Source organism: Rattus rattus, chromosome 12, assembly GCF_011064425.1.
Source record: "Rattus rattus isolate New Zealand chromosome 12, Rrattus_CSIRO_v1, whole genome shotgun sequence".
NCBI lineage: Eukaryota > Metazoa > Chordata > Mammalia > Rodentia > Muridae > Rattus > Rattus rattus.
The window spans coordinates 22212127-22222033 of NC_046165.1; the positions used below are offsets into that span (position 1 = coordinate 22212127).

Below are 9907 nucleotides of genomic sequence, written 5' to 3' on the forward strand. Positions count from 1 at the left end.
CAGTGTGTGCATTAATAAAGATTTGTTCACTCCAAAAAAACAAAACAAAACAAAACAAAAACCAAAGAAAGGCATCTTTGCTTGAAAAAAATCTTTGCAAACACCTAAAATACCTCAAAGCACTTTGACATAAATAAATAAATAAATAAATAAATAAATAAATAACCTAGAAGAAATAAACTCTCTTTTTTAATACAGAACTAGTGTCAAGGAACTTTGTGGTTTCAGTTACAATTATCAGTATGCCTTTGGGGGAATTACATAGTAACTAATTTTATATTAAATTTACCTATTTAACTTAAACCTATTTAATTAAATATATTTATTTAATAAAATATTTGGTTCTACAGAGCAAGGATGGACTCTGAATAGAAAACTAAGTATGAGTTACAGCCATAAGGAAAAGATGCGATATAGTGGAGCTTTTTTTCCCTTTTCTGAGCAAATAATCAGCCTGCATCATTTCTCTGGCATGGCCAATTCTCGTCCACTTTTGAGCTTTCTCTTAGATGCCTGAATTTCCTTCATCTCTCCCTGGATTGTCCTGAAGATTCATGCCAGGCCAGCTCTTTCATAAACCCTTTCTAGCTCCTTTTCCTGGCAAAGCAGAATGCATTTGACAGCCCTGACACAGCGTATCCCAGTGGCTTTTGCTTTCTTTCACAGCATAGGGATTTGCATCAGAGTTTTTAGAAATGAAACGTGAATATTTCCTTTAGAAGTGTTTGGAGTGCGGACGCACTGTTTGAGAAGTAACACTTTGAGGTTCGCATCTGCATTGCAGAAAGCCTATCTGTCTTCAAGTGTATACTTCTTGCCCTAGCAGGTAACGGAGGCCAGCCTACTCCAAAATTGATTAACCGAGAGGACGGAGAATGGAGATGGGGAGGTCAATTCACTGTGGAGGCCACTAGTGATGATCTTCCTAGTGGCCGTTGAAGGATTAGTGACGGCTTGGCTGGCAGAAGTCTTCACTCACTGACGTCATTTCTTCCTCTTTGCTTGGAAACCTTGTGGAGTTCTCTGTGTGATGCTGGGTAAGGTGAGGCAATGCCTTCCTCTTTGCAACTATCTTGGTTAATATTTGCACCTCTTCCTGACACTTTCTCTGCCTTTTACTCGGAGCCTTCTTTTCCTTTGGATTGCCTCTCTCGAAACTAGAACGTCCCTAGATCGAGTATCGGCCTTGCTTCTTTTATGCCATCTGTACTAGCTCTGCTCCTAAGCTAATTTAAAAATGCATAGAATATAAGTAAGATTATTTTTTTTTGCCTTTTCACAGCGTCAGCAGAATAGACGAGCCTGCAGATTGTCAATCTTATATGCGTTTGACAATTTCCAATTTTCAAGTTAGTGAGCTACAAAGCAAAACAACTTCTTGCCTGCAAGAGATACATACCAGGGGGAAAAAAACCTCAGAAAACTTGGCTTGTACAGGGAGATGCCTTTTTACAGAATGTAAATTTCAAATCATGGAGCTCGTTTGGAGTAGGTGCTCTGTGAATGTTTGTTGAGTGAATAAATAACACGAGAGCCAGCCCTGATGAATACACATGCTGTCCATTCATATTTTATAACAGAGTCTAGGACTGTAAATACCATTAGTGCCTGACAGGGTGTACCCTGCTTATGCTAATTAGATGTAGCATCAGGGGTTTGAAAAAAGAACTGGTTCCACACGTGTGGCCAACTGAGAATTTGATTCCCACTAAAAAGCTACTCTGATTTTCTAGATCTCTTGAATATTAAAAAAATAACTATTACTAAGTATCTTTTTCTTTCATAAGTAGATGAGAAATGTATTCTGAATGTTGAAACAAAAGTCACGGGCATGTAAAGAAACAGAAACAACCTCCCCTGAGGTTGGCACCAAAGAATCCCAATGGAAGAATGTGTATTTTATAAATACAAACGAACCCATGATCCACTATTGCTGGCTCCTGCCAGCTACTACGGTGAAGCTTGCTTGCTCTTTAACTCCCTGACTTAACGTTACAGGAAGGAGGCTTTGGCTTGATTTACTACAGCTTACCTGTGACATGCTTGGATCTTCTTTTATACTATCGAAAGGCATTGGGAACTCAGGAAAACAAACACAAAGAGTACACCGAACCTTCTAGGTCATCCACGAATCTGGCTTTTTACCTCAGAGGTTGGCAAACTTTCTTTAAAAACGAAAAAGGGAAAACTACTTTTATAAGTTTGTGAGAGCAGGCGTCTGCAGAGGCGAGATGGTGTTGGATTCCCTGGGACTAGAGTTACAGTCGTTCGCTACCCAAAGTATTTGTTGGGGACTCAAGTTCAGTCATGCAAAATCGGCATGTGCTAAGCCCTGAGCCATCTCTCTAGCACGGGGCAACTTTTTCAATAAAGACTTTTGTAGGATGATGTCACAGGTGAGGCAGGCACAAGATAGAAGGAGGCCTGTCATTGGATGAGAAGGAAGGATGGGTGGGAGAGAAGTTTGAAGGAAGAGGAGGAGACTAGGACAGAGAGGTAGAGACAGGAGAGATGGGGAGAAAGAAGCCGTGGCAGGACAAGATGGCGGGTGACGTTAAGCTTCTGCTCTGTGTATTTACAGGTTGTTATTAATGTTCTCAAAGGATGGATGGTACCGGGCTTTGTATGTTTAAGTGGTCAATTGTATCAAAGGTCATTGTGTTGTGTGTTATTTTATGTGACAGTTTGAGTGTAAGAAAGTGTGTGGTGGCAAGAGACACTGGGCCGCCACAGAGTTGGGATGTGTTTCCACCAAGATATCTAGCAGATATCTTGGGGCACCGCAGTGTCGACCTAGCGGGGTAAAAGACAACAATACATTTTTTATTTTTATATTTTTACAACAGACTTTCCTGATTAATATCCCATCATATTAATCCCCTATTAGTACCCCATTGGGGCCATATCATCTCCCTTGTAACTATTTCATCCTGCACTGGTATAGGGAGGCCCTATAGATAATACGTGAACAATTGGACTAATTTCAATAAAGCTTTAAACATTTGACTGCCAGGCTGAAGAGTTTGCCAGGTCAGGGTCCATTCCCATGGGGAAAGCATGTGACCAGTAAGTCCCTTACTTCACTACCCCCATTGCTCAAGCAATTATGAAGCTAAATTTGAACAATTGCATCTTTCAGCCTTCAAGTGAACAAAAGAGTTAAGGATAATGGTGTCTTGTCATGTTTCTTTGTTGTTTGGAAGTTTTCCCTTGGCTTAGAGTCTACTTTACACATGCTCATTGAGCCCTATATTTGGGAGTCTAAAACATCATACTCTTGTCAGATGATGCAAGAATTACAAGGGAATTCTATGAGCCAAAATAGTTAGTAAGCAGAGATACCTATGCTCATGAAATTTAGAAATATAATGTGATTATTTGTATTACTATAGGATCTCTTTTTTGTTCAAGGCAGAATGTATGAATACATGCTGATACTTGCTTAGTGGATTAATCAAACGAGAACACAGTTGCTCTTCAGGTTAGAACACGTGTGTATACAAAGCACTAGGAAGGGCACCAGTAAAGGGTGAGGGATGGGCGATCTATGTTTTCTACCTACGCAACTCTACCTAGATTCTCATAGAGCTATTCCTGGGGCTTTTGTACACACTTTTCCTTTCGCTATAGCCCAAAGTGTCAGTGGGAACACTCAGGAAACCCAGTTAGTCTCTGCCGTCATGACAAGTTGAGAGTTTTGACGAATCAGGATAAGAACGGACCTTCTAACTCCTTGATCTCCAGAGCGGCTTCAATCTGGTGATGATCTAACACTTGGGGTAGTTGCTAAAACTAATGGAGTGCTGTGATCACAGACATTTATAATCTCATGGCAAATGTATACTTAGACATGTGTGTGCCCTTGACCTTGTCTCTCAGATGTACACATTGGTACCATCTCTTACATCAGTGAGTCTGAGGTTTTTTTGTTTCTCACTGACATACCCCCCTTCAATGCTTTTTTTTTTTCTAGGAACTTCTTCATTCTCCGATATTACTAGATGTTCAAGGTTCATCTTTCACACTTACTGTCCTACTCTTGGAAGCAGCTATTTCTCCATGCAACATTGGTTTTTGTTTGTATTTTTTAAATCAGAATGGTTGCACCTCACAGGATCTGAATTCAGTGTCACAAATAGCGTTTCTCATCTGTGAGCCTAAGAAGGAGGACCCCCTTTTAAAGGTCTTCGGATTGTTGAAAATTAATTTATTTTTATTTTATATGCATGCTTCGTCTACATGTATCCAAGCAAGGGTGTCACCCCTTAGAACTGGAGTTACAAACAGTTGTGAGCTGCCATGTGGGTACTGGGAATTGAACTCAGGTCCTCTGGAAGACCAGTCAGTGCTCTTAACCCCTGAGCCATCAAAGTTTTCAGTTTAACATTGTCTTCTAATACCTTTGTTCAGAGCTGAGGTTGGCAATGGGATACATTTCCGTAATTTGCACATTTTAAAGAGTTTCTCCAGATCTTCCATCAAGGGTAAGTGTTTTGCTATTGAAACCATTTTTATAGGTATTTATAAAGGAGAACAGTAAAGGGGCAGTAGCTTTAGAATCACGAGTGTCTGCTTCTGCTGCTGCCCTTGAAGCTTTCCATGTGCATGGACATCATAACAGCTGACACACACTGCTTCATAAGTCGACATTGGCATGGGGTTTTTTAAACTGAAGTGCTGAGTAAGCCCACAGGCTTTTGTGTTCCTTATATCTTCTGCGTGTTTTTTGTACCTATAAAGCCTAGGGTAGGGCTTGTAATTGGATTCAATATCTTGATTTGATTTTTGATAAGGTAGTTAAATTAAGATCCCAGAAATGACAGAAGGAATGGAAAGAATAACACAATGAAAGTGAGTTGGTGATGTTGCACACAGGATAGTGAGACAGGGAAAATGAAACCAGAAGATTGCTTTGGTTAAAAGTGCTCCCCGATACTGTAATAAAAACATAACGTTGGGGATTGAAGCAGATGTCTAACAGAAGGTTGAAAATGTGCACCTTAAAATTTGAAGCGAAAAACTGGGTGAATAGATTCAGGAGTCTTTTTCCACGGGCATCACAGTGAATTATCTTTTCCATGGGTTTGATATGAATCTTGAAATGCTATAAATGCCAATATTTTGAATCTACTTTAGAAGAGATATGTGAGCTGAAAATGAAGATTTTTTTTCCCCTCGAAAGAATCAACCTCAATTTATTCCCTCATGTTCTTTTAGGATTTTTAAATGCTACATTCAAGATGGAAACAGCAACAACAAGAAAAATGTTGGTTTAATGAGCTGTCAGACTACAACGTAAGGAGCATGTGCCCTATGCTAATGTGAGAATTGCTGTGATTATGGGAGCTGTAGGTAAATTGCATGTTTTAATAAATATGAGTTACTTTAGCTTGAGTAATGTGAAAGTTATTTCAAGGTTATATTTGTATTACATTCATTTTTCTTGAGAGGTATAACTGTTATTCTGGGGTTATATTTTCATTTCATTGAACACTTTCTTATTGCAACCATTAATGTTTCTGCTAAGGAAAGTGGATCAAGGTCTGTAATTCTATCTGTGATGATTGCTCATGTCAGCTCATCTCCACATGAACTACGGAGGTTCAAGAACAATCTTTTGTGAATCATGTCTTTTAGGACAGTTTTGACACCAATCTGCAAAGGAAAAAATGAAATTTTATAGAAATTTTACTTGTTTTAAAAAGATATTCAACATTAAATATTATATTCATGGCAAAGAATTTTCAATGGCTTTATTTTTTCCTTCAAGTCTCCTTGAATCATTCCAAGGACAAGGCTGTAGATATACCTATTGGACCACAAAGTCGGGGAAATGTTCAGTCTTCGGTTTCTTTACGCCCGTAAACACCATTTCAATCATGCCCATTTTAGTAGAGATGGTGTAGAACTACTTACTACATATGCTTTGTAATTGCTCTCTTCCCCTGCACATATAAAAGACATAGTCCAGCGATCATTATCAGCGTAACATTCTTCTACACACATTGATCCAAACGCTGGACTTGAAATACATGGTAGGAACACTTAGCTATGTTCAAACACCGGGTGGGTTCCTAGTCAAGCATTTGCTCATTACACTGTGATGCGATTATCACCTTGTCTTTACGCTCTCAAGTCCTCCCTTTAAATGCCAGTGTGTTAGAATTGAAAATCTACTGAGATTTTGCTCGAATCTTGTTAATCAACTTTGCATCACCACTTGCTTTGGCAGAGTCCTGTTGAAATTAGTTTTTGTCAAGCTGCCTTCTGGTCTAGTGAGTTGGCCTTGACTAAGGCCAGACCTTAAGGCCAGTACAGAATCAACTAGAATCTTTCAGTTCATTAATTATGGTTTGTACATCAGTGAAGGGAGGAATGAAGATCAACCTGATGGTGTCGCCATGTCGAGCATCCTAGAATTCCTTGTTCTCTTTTACAAATCTACCACCTACTCCTCTGGGATGAGCTAGAGGTACAATAACACAGTGACTCAGAACATTCTGTCTTTCCGTATGTGTATCAGTGTTAGCTCTAACAACCATGTACTTCAGTTCTGGTATTTGTCTTGACATTAAGCACCTCCATGTCTTCATCTGTAACAGAAAACTGTGCAATTCTAATTCTACATTCTTTCTGGATTATTCTTACTCTGCCTTTTACTTTTTTTTTAAAGGAAAATGAGCAGATTCTTGCTTGTATTCTGCACTGTGATCCTATTCTCATCTACAGTATCTTCTCTCACTTCCTTATCTACCTTCTCCTTCCACTCCTGCTGGCCCCTTTCCTTCCATGCTATTTCTCCTCATTCTTAGATGTTGTGTGTGTGCATGTGTGTGTGTGCACATGTGCATGTGTGTGTTTGTGTGTGCACAGGTGTGTGCACATGTGTGTATGTGTATGTGTGTGTGTGCGTGTGTGCATGTATTAGTGTGTGAGTGCTCAGTGATCACACAGCTTTGTGTTCCCTGATTCTGGTTGCAGTGGTCATGCTATACCAGATGACGGCATGTTAGAGTGTTACACCTTCCTTTCTCATCCTCTGACTCTTGCAATCTCCTACTTCATCATCTGAGCTACTCCTCTGGCCTCTGAGTGGGTGATATTCATACCCCATTTAGGGCGGAGTGTCCAGCATTGCCCCAATCTCAGCACTTTTAGGAGTTGTGAGCCTCTACTCTTAAACTAGATGCTAAAGGTGGTTCTTCGATTGAGACATAGAGACACAACAACGTATGGATATAAACTAAGTATAGAATGAGGGCTTTCATTCATGCTTTTTGCTCAAAAAAGCTTAGAAATGAATTCTCGACATCTAATATTTACTACTTCGAAATTTAAGGTATCAACGGCATGACTGTCCAAGACATGAACTATTATACGCAGTAGGTCATGTATTTCAGCATTGACTCCACCAGAAATGAACATGAACTTAGGTATTGCGCAGGTGAATAATTCTACTTAAATTGCACGAGATGAAAACTCACAGCTCGGTGACAACATCAGGATAATACGCCGTGTGATGTTTTGTGACTTAATTACTCATATACAGTGATGGTGTCTCCTGTATCACTTTTGTTTATCATTTCTTTTGAATCCAACTCACATTATTTAAAAAAAAATCATCAAGGAGATCCTGTACTGTAAGTATGGAATGTTCCAGGCTGTAAACGGAAGGATGTATAGAGTGTGCCTCTCCATCATATCTAGTGCATCACTGACACCATGCTTCCTCCGTCCACATTTAAGCAGCATGGAGAGAACTGAATATTCTCACAGTAAGGAAAGACACATATGAAAAAGCAGACTTTACAGGACCTGAGAAATGGGTATGTCAAAATAATCTACAGAGGCAGAAAAATATATGAACATTCTTGGGGGAATGGACTGAAACTTACTGGCAACCAGTGCGTTAGAAATTAATAATCTATGACTTTTTTTTTTAGCTTACTAACATGACAGATATTTTTTAAAATGTTTATGATATTTCTCAGAAGACAGTAATGGGATTTACAGAGCCAGTCAAAGTATAAATAGCTAGAATTATTGTGCAAGTGGCTGGAGAGATGGTTCTGTGCTTAAGGGCACTTGCTTGAGCTTGATTCTAAGCATTCGTGTCCCAAGACTCACAACCATTGTAACTCCAGTTCAACAGGATCTTAACACTTCTTCTGGTCTCCATGGGTACCCCCATATGGGTGTGCTCGCCCGCACGCGCATGCGCGCGCGCGCGCGCGCGCGCGCACACACACACACACACACACACACACACACACTCACATTACAGATGCATACACACACGTATGTATGTATATCCCACATATATCTGCTGAGTCCATTGCTTTTATGTGCACATTTTAGGGCTGACTGGTTGGGGAAGCTACCATGGGGCTCAACCTCAGAGAAGACAGATTATTCAGTAGATTGCCAGGTGATTTTCCAATTTCAGATTGAACTGACACAACTTATCGCTACGAATGACCATAGTTAAGGAAAGGTAGCATGGGAAATAAACTTAAATTGTAAATAAGAATTGATAGTTCTACTGAGAAAACAAATGGAAAAAAAATCATTTAAAAAAGCTTCCACGCGGCTTCTATCGCTCATCGCAGACACCAGCCGACCCACCGGCTTTCAGACCATGGCCAGCCTCGAGTGTACCGACTGTCATTGCTATCAAGCCAGATGGCATGCAGTGAGCACAATGTGGCCTGGTGGGTGAGTTCATCAAGCGATTTGAGCAGAAGGGGTTCTGCCTGGTGGCCATGAAGTTCCTTCCGGCTTCTGAGGATCACCTGAAGCAGCATTACGTTGAACTGAAAGACTGTCCTTTCTTCCTGGGGCTGGTGAAGTATAGCAACTCAGGGCCTGTGGTGGCCATGGTCTGGGAGGTGCTCAATGTAGTGAAAACAGGCCGGATGATGGGGGAGACCAATCCAGCTAAGTCTAAACCAGGCGCCATTAGAGGGGATTTCTGCATTCAAGTTGGCAGGAACATCATTCCTGGCAGCGATTCAGCGGAGAGTGCCGAGAAGGAGATTGGTTTATGGTTTAAGATCGAAGAACTGATCCACTACAAGTCTTGCGCCCACAACTGGGTGTATGAGTAGACGTGGAGAAACCAGAGTCCTTTTCAGCACTACTGATGGGGTTCCTGGACACAGCTCTTCATTCCACTGACTGGGGATCATCTCTTCTAAAACAATAAAGACTTTGGAACTGGGGGCGGGGTGGGGGAGCTTCTGTGGTCTCCACAGTATGGGAACTAACCTCTTTAGCAGCATCGATTCTCCAAGCCATTCGGGATGTCCTAGGATTACTGTAACAGCAAAAGATGTTTGGCACGCTCCCTGGGTGGGTGGGTGGGGGGTTCAGTGTTCTTTCACATGGTTCCTTTGGAAGTACACAGAATATTACTTAGAGCCTCTCAATGTTTATTTCTTAAAAATATTAAATATTTAATCTCTTGAATTGAAATTCCCAAAGCCTTTCATTTTTTATTGACAGTTTCGTATATTTGTATAATAAATTTTAGTCATTTAGTCCCTCATCCCTTTTTATTTGTTTACTCTTAGAAGCAAACCTTTTGTCATTCGTGCTGATTGCTAATTACGCTTGTGTCTGAGATGTAGCATTCTTTACAGAGCTGGGGATAAGGTGAATCTACTCAGGTTCTCTGCCACTGAAGTACGTACCCTGCCCAGAAATCTATTTAGTGACTGCATCTCTGATTTTACCATGACTCACTTTCGCTGTGGACTAAATAAAACGGAGACCACGGTAGATTTGAACTACACTACCGTAATCTTGAAATTATTAAAAATACACGAGCCAGGTGGCAACCCTCGAGGGTGCATCTATCTGACACAGACATCAGATTAGAAAATTTCCCTCACAAGCAGACTGTTTA

At 40.5% G+C, this 9907-nt stretch overlaps 1 pseudogene; it reads left to right on the plus strand.

The window, feature by feature from the left end:
- The first annotated feature begins 7350 nt into the window (after positions 1 to 7350).
- LOC116913895 lies at positions 7351 to 9107 on the plus strand (annotated as a pseudogene).
- The last annotated feature ends 800 nt before the right edge of the window (positions 9108 to 9907 follow it).